We start from the raw sequence: 13,680 nt of genomic DNA, 5'->3' as shown, positions 1-13,680 counted from the left end.
GCTTCCTTGAATGCTTAGCCGCCTTTCGAGCTGCCATGCCGGGCTTGAGTTAGTGGTTTGCGCCCGGTACTCTACGTTAAAAGTCAGGCGGAACGGCTCTGAAGCTCCAGACGGTGCTTCCTTGAATGCTTAGCCGCCTTTCGAGCTGCCATGCCGGGCTTGAGTTAGTGGTTTGCGCCCGGTACTCTACGTTAAAAGTCAGGCGGAACGGCTCTGAAGCTCCAGACGGTGCTTCCTTGAATGCTTAGCCGCCTTTCGAGCTGCCATGCCGGGCTTGAGTTAGTGGTTTGCGCCCGGTACTCTACGTTAAAAGTCAGGCGGAACGGCTCTGAAGCTCCAGACGGTGCTTCCTTGAATGCTTAGCCGCCTTTCGAGCTGCCATGCCGGGCTTGAGTTAGTGGTTTGCGCCCGGTACTCTACGTTAAAAGTCAGGCGGAACGGCTCTGAAGCTCCAGACGGTGCTTCCTTGAATGCTTAGCCGCCTTTCGAGCTGCCATGCCGGGCTTGAGTTAGTGGTTTGCGCCCGGTACTCTACGTTAAAAGTCAGGCGGAACGGCTCTGAAGCTCCAGACGGTGCTTCCTTGAATGCTTAGCCGCCTTTCGAGCTGCCATGCCGGGCTTGAGTTAGTGGTTTGCGCCCGGTACTCTACGTTAAAAGTCAGGCGGAACGGCTCTGAAGCTCCAGACGGTGCTTCCTTGAATGCTTAGCCGCCTTTCGAGCTGCCATGCCGGGCTTGAGTTAGTGGTTTGCGCCCGGTACTCTACGTTAAAAGTCAGGCGGAACGGCTCTGAAGCTCCAGACGGTGCTTCCTTGAATGCTTAGCCGCCTTTCGAGCTGCCATGCCGGGCTTGAGTTAGTGGTTTGCGCCCGGTACTCTACGTTAAAAGTCAGGCGGAACGGCTCTGAAGCTCCAGACGGTGCTTCCTTGAATGCTTAGCCGCCTTTCGAGCTGCCATGCCGGGCTTGAGTTAGTGGTTTGCGCCCGGTACTCTACGTTAAAAGTCAGGCGGAACGGCTCTGAAGCTCCAGACGGTGCTTCCTTGAATGCTTAGCCGCCTTTCGAGCTGCCATGCCGGGCTTGAGTTAGTGGTTTGCGCCCGGTACTCTACGTTAAAAGTCAGGCGGAACGGCTCTGAAGCTCCAGACGGTGCTTCCTTGAATGCTTAGCCGCCTTTCGAGCTGCCATGCCGGGCTTGAGTTAGTGGTTTGCGCCCGGTACTCTACGTTAAAAGTCAGGCGGAACGGCTCTGAAGCTCCAGACGGTGCTTCCTTGAATGCTTAGCCGCCTTTCGAGCTCTCCTGCCCGGCGTGGGTTTCGCGTCCGCGCCCGGTACATTATGGAAGCCAAAAAAAAAAAAATTCTGAGTGGGACCGGCCTGGGGGGCTTCCTTGAAAGCCCATCCGCCCTCCGAGCTCTCCCACCGGTCGTGGGTTGGCGTCCGCCACTGCTCAAAGCGAACTTCAAATTATCTGCTTAATAATGTGGAACACCATTCTTAAGTAGTTTTTCCTTAATTTGGGCTCAACTGGCCGGTAATGATCCCCGGTGTCTGAGATTGATCTCAGTGATCCAAAGAGCCCTGACACGTAATACCATCCATGAGTTTAATTGAAAAACAAAAAATGTAATCTTTATGACACATAAATACAATTTGCATAATAATTTGGAACACAGTGTAGACTTCCAGCGGACCGCGCGCGGCTCGGCTGACGGCGCAGCGCGATCTGGTACCGCTGCGCGGGACGAAACACGCCCCGTGCAGAGTTCCAGGCGGCCGGGAAGACATTTAAGCGCTGCCGCTGCAGCTGCGGCGGGGATTTGCCGTCCTCCGGTGGACACGACGAGTAAATACACCAGCAATCGCACTTACACCGTGTTCCAAATTATTATGCAAGTGACATTTATCTCAGATTTTCCTAAATAGTCGATGCAAAATGAGTCAGCATAATTTTCAAGTCATCAACCATTATTTTGATGAATTCTAATTTTATTGAACAAACCTCCGAATGATCACAGAATTTTTAAAAAATAAAAAACTTAAAATGCACTGTTCCACATTATTACGCACAACAGAGTTTTATAACATTTTATAGGTTTAGGTTTTTATGAACTGAAATGCCCATCTTAAGAATTTACAGCATTAGGAGGTCATATTTACTGAAATCAAAAGCTATTTCAAAGAAAAGACAAACAAGTTACATTTTAACATAGGACCCTTTATTTCAATAAAAAACAAAGTTACATTTTAACATAGGACCCTTTGTTCAACAGCAGCTTCACGATTCTTCCATCCACTGAACTTGTGAGTTTTTGTACAGTTTCTGGTTGAATTTCTTGGCAGGATCTAAGAATAGCCTGCCAGAGCTGCTCTTTGGAATTGAACTGCCTCCCACCTTCGTAGATTTTCTGCTTGACGATGCTCCACAAGTTTTCAATAGGATTGAGGTCAGGGGAGCATGGGGGCCACACCATCAGTTTCTCTCCCTTTATTCCCATAGATGCCAAAGACGTTGACGTATTTCTTGCAGCATGAGACGGTGCATTGTCATGCTTGAAGATGATCTTTTGACGGAAAGCACGGTTCTTCCTGTTGTACCATGGACAGAAGTGTTGAGTCAGAAATTCCACGTAGTTAACAGACGTAATTTTGACGCCTTCAGGGACCCTAAAGGGGCCAAGCAGCTCTCTCCCCATGATTCCGGCCCAAAACATCACTCCGCCACCTCCCTGCTGACGCCGCAGCCTTGTTGGGCTATCGTGGCCGTCCACCAACCATCCACGACTCCATCCATCTGTAAAGTCAAGTCAAATCAAGTTTATTTGTATAGCCCTAAATCACAAGCAGTCTCAAAGGGCTTCACATAGACAGAAATTGACAATTATTCTCAAAGCATCCCCTGAGCTCTCAAAAGTGCAAGGAAAAACTTAAAAAACCCTACCTGGCCCATCCAAGGTGGCACGGCACTCGTCGGTGAACAGGACTGTCTGAAAATTTGTCTTCATGTAAGTCTGGGCCCACTGCAGCCGTTTCTGCTTGTTCGCGTTGTTCAGGGGTGGCCGAATGGAGGGTTTCCGCACAACTGCAAGCCTCTGGAGGATCCTGCACCTCGTCGTTCGTGGGACTTCACTGGCACCAGCAGCGTCGAATATTTGTTTGCTCGTCTTTAGTGGCATGCTTGCAGCCGCCCTCTTGATTCGATTTGTTTGTCTTGCAGAAACCTTCCTTGTCGTGCCTTTGTCTGCACGAACGCGCGTTTGCTCCGAATCAGCGACGAATTTCTTCAAAGTTCGATGGTCGCGCTTAAGCTTTCGTGCAATATCGAATGTCTGCATACCTTGTCCAAGGCATCGAACGATTTCACGCTTCTCGACAGCAGAGAGATCCTTTTTCCTCCCCATGGTTGAACGAAATGGCCGAACGCTTAAAAACGCGGAACTTAAATAGACTTGTTAATTACTACAATTGCGCTCACCTGGCAGACTACCATGGACTGTACCATGACTGAGGGTGATTTCAGTACTTGAAAAACAAAAAATGTAATCTTTATGACACTTAAATACATTTTGCATAATAATTTGGAACACGGGACCGTGTTCCAAATTATTATGCAAAGGATATTTATCTCAGATTTTCCTAAATAGCTTCCTTGAAATGTTACCCGGCTTTTGAGCTCTCCTGCCGGGCGTGGGTTTGCGTCAGCGCCCGGTAACATTATGGAAGCTAAAAGAAAGAAAAAAGAAACAAATCTAAGTGCGATTGCTGGTGTCTAAATACATTTTGCATAATAATTTGGAACACGGGACCGTGTTCCAAATTATTATGCAAGTGATATTTATCTCAGATTTTCCTAAATAGCTTTACTCGTCGTGTCCACCGGAGGGAGGCAACTCCCCGCCGCAGCTGCAGAGGCAGCTTTGAACAGTCATCCCGGCCTAGTGGAGGTCTGCGCAGGGGGGGTCTTCCTTGAAATGTTACCCGGCTTTTGAGCTCTCCTGTCCGGCGTGGGTTTGCGTCAGCGGCCGTGTCATTTACTCGTCGTGCCGACCGGAGGGAGGCCACTCCCCGCCGCAGCTGAACAGTCATCCCGGCCTAGTGGAGGTCTGCGCAGGGGGGGTCTTCCTTGAAATGTTACCCGGCTTTTGAGCTCTCCTGCCGGGCGTGGGTTTGCGTCAGCGCCCGGTAACATTATGGAAGCTAAAAGAAAGAAAAAAGAAACAAATCTAAGAGCAAGTGCTGGTGTATTTACTCGTCGTGTCCACCGGAGGGAGGCAACTCCCCGCCGCAGCTGCAGAGGCAGCTTTGAAAAGTCATCCCGGCCTAGTGGAGGTCTGCGCAGGGGGGGTCTTCCTTGAAATGTTACCCGGCTTTTGAGCTCTCCTGTCCGGCGTGGGTTTGCGTCAGCGGCCGGTGTCATTTACTCGTCGTGCCGACCGGAGGGAGGCCACTCCCCGCCGCAGCTGAACAGTCATCCCGGCCTAGTGGAGGTCTGCGCAGGGGGGGTCTTCCTTGAAATGTTACCCGGCTTTTGAGCTCTCCTGCCGGGCGTGGGTTTGCGTCAGCGCCCGGTAACATTATGGAAGCTAAAAGAAAGAAAAAAGAAACAAATCTAAGTGCGATTGCTGGTGTCTAAATACATTTTGCATAATAATTTGGAACACGGGACCGTGTTCCAAATTATTATGCAAGTGATATTTATCTCAGATTTTCCTAAATAGCTTTACTCGTCGTGCCGACCGGAGGGAGGCCACTCCCCGCCGCAGCTGAACAGTCATCCCGCCTAGTGGAGGTCTGCGCAGGGGGGGTCTTCCTTGAAATGTTACCCGGCTTTTGAGCTCTCCTGTCCGGCGTGGGTTTGCGTCAGCGGCCGGTGTCATTTACTCGTCGTGCCGACCGGAGGGAGGCCACTCCCCGCCACAGCTGAACAGTCATCCCGGCCTAGTGGAGGTCTGCGCAGGGGGGGTCTTCCTTGAAATGTTACCCGGCTTTTGAGCTCTCCTGTCCGGCGTGGGTTTGCGTCAGCGGCCGGTGTCATTTACTCGTCGTGCCGACCGGAGGGAGGCCACTCCCCGCCACAGCTGAACAGTCATCCCGGCCTAGTGGAGGTCTGCGCAGGGGGGGTCTTCCTTGAAATGTTACCCGGCTTTTGAGCTCTCCTGTCCGGCGTGGGTTTGCGTCAGCGGCCGGTGTCATTTACTCGTCGTGCCGACCGGAGGGAGGCCACTCCCCGCCACAGCTGAACAGTCATCCCGGCCTAGTGGAGGTCTGCGCAGGGGGGGTCTTCCTTGAAATGTTACCCGGCTTTTGAGCTCTCCTGTCCGGCGTGGGTTTGCGTCAGCGGCCGGTGTCATTTACTCGTCGTGCCGACCGGAGGGAGGCCACTCCCCGCCGCAGCTGAACAGTCATCCCGGCCTAGTGGAGGTCTGCGCAGGGGGGGTCTTCCTTGAAATGTTACCCGGCTTTTGAGCTCTCCTGTCCGGCGTGGGTTTGCGTCAGCGGCCGGTGTCATTTACTCGTCGTGCCGACCGGAGGGAGGCCACTCCCCGCCACAGCTGAACAGTCATCCCGGCCTAGTGGAGGTCTGCGCAGGGGGGGTCTTCCTTGAAATGTTACCCGGCTTTTGAGCTCTCCTGTCCGGCGTGGGTTTGCGTCAGCGGCCGGTGTCATTTACTCGTCGTGCCGACCGGAGGGAGGCCACTCCCCGCCACAGCTGAACAGTCATCCCGGCCTAGTGGAGGTCTGCGCAGGGGGGGTCTTCCTTGAAATGTTACCCGGCTTTTGAGCTCTCCTGTCCGGCGTGGGTTTGCGTCAGCGGCCGGTGTCATTTACTCGTCGTGCCGACCGGAGGGAGGCCACTCCCCGCCACAGCTGAACAGTCATCCCGGCCTAGTGGAGGTCTGCGCAGGGGGGGTCTTCCTTGAAATGTTACCCGGCTTTTGAGCTCTCCTGTCCGGCGTGGGTTTGCGTCAGCGGCCGGTGTCATTTACTCGTCGTGTCCACCGGAGGGAGGCCACTCCCCGCCGCAGCTGCAGCGGCAGCTTTGAAACGTCATCCCGGCCCCCTGGAACTGTGCGCGGGGGGGGCGATGCGTCCCGTGCGAGGTACCAGGTCGCGCTGCGCCGTCTGCCTGGCCGCTTTGGGCCCGCTGGAAGTCTATTAAAGCTCCGCGATCTCCGCCTCGGTGCTTAAAAAGCGTCCATCCGCTCTCCTGGAGCTTCTTTCGGTCATCTCGTCCGCGTGCACGGCCTGCCGGTGGCACCGGCTGGAGCTCCGCAAAAAGCTCCATTTCTGTTAAAAATGCTTAGCCGCCTCCCTGGAAGCCTAATCGGGCATAAAAAGCTAGGCGGAACGGCCCCAAAGCTCCACACGGAAGTCCCAAAAAAGCTCCATGATTGGTCAATAATGCTTAGCCGCCTCCCTGGAAGCCTAATCGGGCATAAAAAGCTAGGCGGAACGGCCCCAAAGCTCCACACGGAAGTCCCAAAAAAGCTCCATGATTGGTCAATAATGCTTAGCCGCCTCCCTGGAAGCCTAATCGGGCATAAAAAGCTAGGCGGAACGGCCCCAAAGCTCCACACGAAGTCCCAAAAAAGCTCCATGATTGGTCAATAATGCTTTAGCCGCCTCCCTGGAAGCCTAATCGGGCATAAAAAGCTAGGCGGAACGGCCCCAAAGCTCCACACGGAAGTCCCAAAAAAGCTCCATGATTGGTCAATAATGCTTAGCCGCCTCCTGGAAGCCTAATCGGGCATAAAAAGCTAGGCGGAACGGCCCCAAAGCTCCACACGGAAGTCCCAAAAAAGCTCCATGATTGGTCAATAATGCTTAGCCGCCTCCCTGGAAGCCTAATCGGGCATAAAAAGCTAGGCGGAACGGCCCCAAAGCTCCACACGGAAGTCCCAAAAAAGCTCCATGATTGGTCAATAATGCTTAGCCGCCTCCCTGGAAGCCTAATCGGGCATAAAAAGTTAGGCGGAACGGCTCCAAAGCTCCACACGGAAGTCCCAAAAAAGCTCCATGATTGGTCAATAATGCTTAGCCGCCTCCCTGGAAGCCTAATCGGGCATAAAAAGTTAGGCGGAACGGCCCCAAAGCTCCACACGGAAGTCCCAAAAAAGCTCCATGATTGGTCAATAATGCTTAGCCGCCTCCCTGGAAGCCTAATCGGGCATAAAAAGTTAGGCGGAACGGCCCCAAAGCTCCACACGGAAGTCCGAAAAAAGCTCAAAAATTTTCTAAGTGCCAACGGCTCATTCGCCGTAATGTGTCCGCTCCGCGCTGGTTCCCCGGTCGGCCGCGAATAGCGCAAAATCAGCCTCACGGAAGTTCGAAAAAAGCTCAAAAATTTTCTAAGTGCCAACGGCTCATTCGCCGTAATGTGTCCGCTCCGCGCTGGTTCCCCGGTCGGCCGCGAATAGCGCAAAATCAGCCTCACGGAAGTTCGAAAAAAGCTCAAAAATTTTCTAAGTGCCAACGGCTCATTCGCCGTAATGTGTCCGCTCCGCGCTGGTTCCCCGGTCGGCCGCGAATAGCGCAAAAATCAGCCTAAGTGCAGTACCAACCTTGGCGTGTTGGTGCGCCAGAGTACGATGAGTTGGTCCCCCTAGTCACTGTACTCATTACCTTTACCCCCTAATCGCAAAATATAGTCAGAACGTATATGCAGAAGACTATTTTTTTCTTTTTTAAAATTTTCTAAGTGCCAGCGGATGCTGGCACACGAACTGTCCGAGCTACGACGGTTCTCCGGTCGGACAGCGAGGGTGAAAAAAGCGGTCCTAAAATCACCGAGGGCTGCCGCACAAGTTGTCCGAGTGGCGACGGTTCCCCGGTCGGCCACGAATGTCGAAAATTCGGCCTCTCCACCACGGAGGTCGGTGAGAATTTCAGAATATTTTCTAAGTGCCAACGGCTCTTGCGCCCGTAAAGTGTCCGCTTTGCTGGTTCCCTCGGTCGGCCACAAATAGCGAAAAATCAGCCTCTCCTTCTGGAGCTCGCCTAAGTGCCACGGCTCTTGCGCCGTAATGTGTCCGCTTTGTCTGGTTCCCTCGGTCGGCCACAAACGGCGAAAAATCAGCCTCTCCTTCTGGAGCTCGTGCCAACTTTCGGCGAATATTTTCTAAGTGCCAACGGCTCTTGCGCCGTAAAGGTCCGCTTTGCCGGTTCCTCGGTCGGCCACAAATAGCGAAAATCAGCCTCTCCTTCTGGAGCTCGCCTAAGTGCCAACGGCTCTGCGCCGTAATGTGTCCGCTTTGTCCTGGTTCCCTCGGTCGCCACAAACGCGAAAATCAGCCTCTCCTTCTGGAGCTCGTGCCAACTTTGGCGAATATTTTCTAAGTGCCCAACGGCTCTTGCGCCGTAAAGTGTCCGCTTTGCCTGGTTCCTCGGTCGGCCACAAATAGCGAAAAATCAGCCTCTCCTTCTGGGAGCTCGCCTAAGTGCCAACGGCTCTTGCGCCGTAATGTGTCCGCTTTGTCTGGTTCCCTCGGTCGGCCACAAACGGCGAAAAATCAGCCTCTCCTTCTGGAGCTCGTGCCAACTTTGGCGAATATTTCTAAGTGCCAACGCTCTTGCGCCGTAAGTGTCCGCTTTGCCTGGTTCCCTCGGTCGGGCCACAAATAGCGAAAATCAGCCTCTCCTTCTGGAGCTCGCCTAAGTGCCAACGGCTCTTGCGCCGTAATGTGTCCGCTTTGTCTGGTTCCCTCGGTCAGGATTACAAACGGCGAAAAATCAGCCTCTCATTCTGGAGCTCGTGCCAACTTTTGCGAATATTTTCTAAGTGCCAACGGCTCTTGCCGCGTTAATTGTGCCGCTTTGCCTGGTCCCTCGGTCGGCCACAATTAGCGAAAAAATCAGCCTCTCCTTCTGGAGCTCGCCTAAATGCCAACGGCTCTTGCGCCGTAATGTGTCCGCTTTGGCCTGGTTCCCTCGGTCGGCCACAAACGGCGAAAATCAGCCTCTCCTTCTGAGCTCGTGCCAACTTTGGCGAATATTTTCTAAGTGCCAACGCTCTTGCGCCGTAATGGTGTCCGCTTTGCCTGGTTCCCTCGGTCGGCCACAAATAGCGAAAAATCAGCCCTCTCCTTCTGGAGCTCGCCTAAGTGCCAACGGCTCTTGCGCCGTAATGTGTCCGCTTTGCCTGGTTCCCTCGGTCGGCCCACAAACGGCGAAAAATCAGCCTCTCCTTCTGGAGCTCGTGCCAACTTTGGGCGAATATTTTCTAAGTGGCCAACGGCTCTTGCGCCGTAATGTGTCCGCTTTGCCTGGTTCCCTCGGTCGGGCCACAAATAGCGAAAAAATCAGCCTCTCCTTCTGAGCTCGCCTAAGTGACCAACGGCTCTTGCGCCGTAATGTGTCCGCTTTGCCTGGTTCCTCGGTCGGCCACAATTAGCGAAAAAATCAGCCTCTCTTCTGGGAGCTCGCCTAAGTGCCAACGGCTCTTGCGCCGTAATGTGGTCCGCTTTGCCTGGTTCCCTCGGTCGGCCACAAACGTAGCGAAAATCAGCCTCTCCTTCTGGAGCTCGTGCCAACTTTGGCGAATATTTTTCTAAGTGCCAACGGCTCTTGCGCCGTAATGTGTCCGCTTTTGCCTGTTTCCCTCGGTCGGGCCACAAATAGCGAAAAAATCAGCCTCTTCCTTCTGGAGCTCGCCTAAGTGCCAACGGCTCTTGCGCCGTAATGTGTCCGCTTTGCCTGGTTCCCTCGGTCGGCCACAAACGGCGAAAAATCAGCCTCTCCTTCTGGAGCTCGTGCCACTTTGGCGAATATTTCTAAGTGCCAACGGCTCTTGCGCCGTAATGTGTCCGCTTTGCCTGTTCCCTCGGTCGGCCACAAATAGCGAAAAAATCAGCCTCTCCTTCTGGAGCTCGCCCTAAGTGCCAACGGCTCTTGCGCCGTAATGTGTCCGCTTTGCCTGGTTCCCTCGGTCGGCCACAACGGCGAAAAATCAGCCTCTCCTTCTGGAGCTCGCCTAAGTGCCAACGGCTCTTGCGCCGTAATGTGTCGCTTTGTCTGGTTCCCGCGTCGGCCACAAATAGCGAAAATCAGCCCTCTCCTTCTGAGCTCGCGCAAGTGCCAACGGCTCTTGCGCCGTAATGTGTCCGCTTTGCCTGGTTCCCTCGGTCGGCCACGAACGGCGAAAAATCAGCCTCTCCTTCTGGAGCTCGCCTAAGTGCCAACGGCTCTTGCGCCGTAATGTGTCCGCTTTGCCTGGTTCCTCGGTCGGCCACAAACGGCGAAAATCAGGGCCTCTCCTTCTGGGAACTCGCCTAAGTGCCAACGGCTCTTGCGCCGTAATGTGTCCGCTTTGCTGGGTTCCCTCGGTCGGCCACAAACGGCGAAAAATCAGCCCTCTCCTTCTGGAGCTCGCCTAAGTGCCAACGGCCTCTTGCGCCGTAATGTGTCCGCTTTGCCTGGTTCCCTCGTCGGCCACAAATAGCGAAAAACCAGCCTCTCCTTCTGGAGCTCGCCTAAGTGCAACGGCTCTTGCGCCGTAATGTGTCCGCTTGCCTGGTTCCCTCGGTCGGCCACAACGGCGAAAAATCAGCCTCTCCTTCTGGAGCTCGCCTAAGTGCCAACGGCTCTTGCGCCGTAATGTGTCCGCTTGGCCTGGTTCCCTCGGTCGGCCACAAATAGCGAAAAATCAGCCTCTCCCTTCTGGAGCTCGCGCAAGTGCCAACGGCTCTTGCGCCGTAAAGTGTCCGCTTTGTCTGGTTCCCTCGGTCGGCCACAAATAGCGAAAAATCAGCCTCTCCTTCTGGAGCTACTCGCCTAAGTGCCAACGGCTCTTGCGCCGTAATGTGTCCGCTTTGCCTGGTTCCCTCGGTCGGCCACAAATAGCGAAAAATCAGCCTCTCCTTCTGGAGCTCGCCTAAGTGCCAACGGCTCTTGCGCCGTAATGTGTCCGCTTTGCCTGGTTCCCTCGGTCGGCCACAAATAGGCGAAAATCAGCCTCTCCTTCTGGAGCTCGCCTAAGTGCCAACGCTCTTGCGCCGTAATGTGTCCGCTTTGCCTGGTTCCCTCGGTCGGCCACAAATAGCGAAAAACCAGCTCTCTCTCTGGAGCTCGGCCTAAGTGCCAACGGCTCTTGCGCCGTAATGTGTCCGCTTTGCCTGGTTCCCTCGGTCGGCCACAAATAGCGAAAAATCAGCCTCTCCTTCTGGAGCTCGCGCCAACTTTGGCGAATATTTTCTAAGTGCCAACGGGCTCTTGCGCCGTAAAGTGTCCGCTTTGTCTGGTTCCCTCGGTCGGCCACAAATAGCGAAAAATCAGCCTCTCCTTCTGGAGCTCGCGCAAGTGCCAACGGCTCTTGCGCCGTAAAGTGTCCGCTTTGTCTGGTTCCCTCGGTCGGCCACAAATAGCGAAAAATCAGCCTCTCCTTCTGGAGCTCGTGCCAACTTTGGCGAATATTTTCTAAGTGCCAACGGCTCTTGCGCCGTAATGTGTCCGCTTTGTCTGGTTCCTCGGTCGGCCACAAATAGCGAAAAATCAGCCTCTCCTTCTGGAGCTCGTGCCAACTTTGGCGAATATTTTCTAAGTGCCAACGGCTCTTGCGCCGTAAAGTGTCCGCTTTGCCTGGTTCCCTCGGTCGGCCACAAATAGCGAAAAATCAGCCTCTCCTTCTGGAGCTCGCGCCAACTTTGTCAAAAAATTTCTAAGTGCCAACGGCTCTTGCGCCGTAAAGTGTCCGCTTTGCCTGGTTCCCTCGGTCGGCCACAAATAGCGAAAAATCAGCCTCTCCTTCTGGAGCTCGCGCCAACTTTGTCGAAAAATTTCTAAGTGCCAACGGCTCTTGCGCCGTAAAGTGTCCGCTTTGTCTGGTTCCCTCGGTCGGCCGCAAATAGCGAAAAATCAGCCTCTCGCCCGTCAGGTACCAGGCGTTGGGGTACCAGGGGTAAGTGCAGTACCAGCTTTGGTCTGTTGGTGCGCCAGAGTACGATGAGTTGGTCCCCCTAGTCACTGTACTCATTACCTTTACCCCCAAATCGCAAAATATAGTCAGAACGAGTGTGGGGAACACAAGTTTTGGCCCCGAGAACCAGGCGGCTGGTGTCTCTAGCGATGTGTTCCCCCCCAAAAAGTGTTCACATGCTCGGACAGCGAACCTAGGAGCTACCGCAAAGCACTCTGGAAGTGCAAGAGCGAAAAATTTTCTAAGTACAAAAACTCTCGAAAATTTTCAAAGTGTCACAGTGCTCGAAAATTTTCAAAGTGCTACATGCTTTCCATCCAAGGAAGGAATAGTGGAGGACCGGCCGCCTCCTTAAACACAAGCCGGCGGAACGACGGGGAGGACCGGCCGCCTCCTTAAACACAGGCCGGTGGAACGTTTGGCAGAATTCTTCTCGTGGAGGACCGGCCGCCTCCTTAAACACAAGCCGGCGGAACGACGGGGAGGACCGGCCGCCTCCTTAAACACAGGCCGGTGGAACGTTTGGCAGAATTCTTCTCGTGGAGGACCGGCCGCCTCCTTAAACACAGGCCGGTGGGAACGGTTGGCAGAATTGCGTGACGGCCGCCTGCTCCCGGCGTCCGCACGTGAACGAACACCCCCTCCCGGGGACGGCCGTCTGCTCCCGACCGCCGTCCTTCACCCCCTCACCTTCCGGACCCCCGTCTGCTCCCGGCGGGCCTCCGAGTACCCCCACCTTCTCCCGAACTGACCGACAGGCAATGAGACCCGCCTTGGTAGGGCCCCCACCGGCCCCGGCTCGCGCCGGCGTTGGGTGGACGGTTCCTCCCCACTTGCGGGTCGCTCTCCACGGAGGACCGGTCGCCTCACTAAACATAGGCCGGGCGAAAATCTGCGAATGTTATACATCCAAGGAGGGAGGACCGGCCGCCTCCTTAAACCACCGGCCGGGCGAAAATATGCGAATGTTATACATCCAAGGAGGGAGGACCGGTCGCCTCACTAAACATAGGCCGGGCGAAAATCTGCGAATGTTATACATCCAAGGAGGGAGGACCGGCCGCCTCCTTAAACCACCGGCCGGGCGAAAATCTGCGAATGTTATACATCCAAGAAAGGAAGGAAGGAGGGAACCGGCCGCCTCCTTAAACACAGGCCGGGCGAAAATCTGCGAATCTTATCCATCCAAGGACGGAGGACCGGCCGCCTCCTTAAACACAGGCCGGTAGGAACGGTTGGCAGAATCGCGTGACGGCCGCCTGCTCCCGGCGTCCGCACGTGAACGAACACACCCCTCCCGGGGACGGCCGTCTGCTCCCGGCCGCCGTCCTTCACCCCCCTCAGCTTCCGGACCCCCGTCTGCTCCCGGCGGGCCTCCGAGTACCCTCCCCTTCTCCCGAACTGACCGACTGGCACTCATGACCCGCCTTGGTAGGGCCCCCACCGGCCCCGGCTCGCGCCGGCGTTGGGTGGACGGTTCCTCCCCACTTGCGGGTCGCACTCTAGCGCCTCGGCCGCCGCGAGAGCGTGCGCTACGCGCCGCCCCCGCAGGCCTTGGCGCGACCGAACGGCAGCGAGACCGAGACGCCCCGAATCCCCCACCTAGAGGAAATCAACGGAGGCCGAGCGCGCGATCCGATTGCGGCACGCCGCGTGGGTGTCCGCCGGCCGCGCCGGTCTACCGCGAATGCTGTTTCTCAAACCCTTGCCTAACCAGACGGCACCGCGGGATGTGTTGTCGCAACTCTGCTCGACTATCGGAATAGCCT

The sequence above is a fragment of the Syngnathus typhle genome, unplaced genomic scaffold (assembly GCF_033458585.1).
Source record: "Syngnathus typhle isolate RoL2023-S1 ecotype Sweden unplaced genomic scaffold, RoL_Styp_1.0 HiC_scaffold_195, whole genome shotgun sequence".
In the NCBI taxonomy this organism is placed as follows: Eukaryota; Metazoa; Chordata; class Actinopteri; order Syngnathiformes; family Syngnathidae; genus Syngnathus; species Syngnathus typhle.
This window is presented reverse-complemented; position numbering follows the sequence as displayed.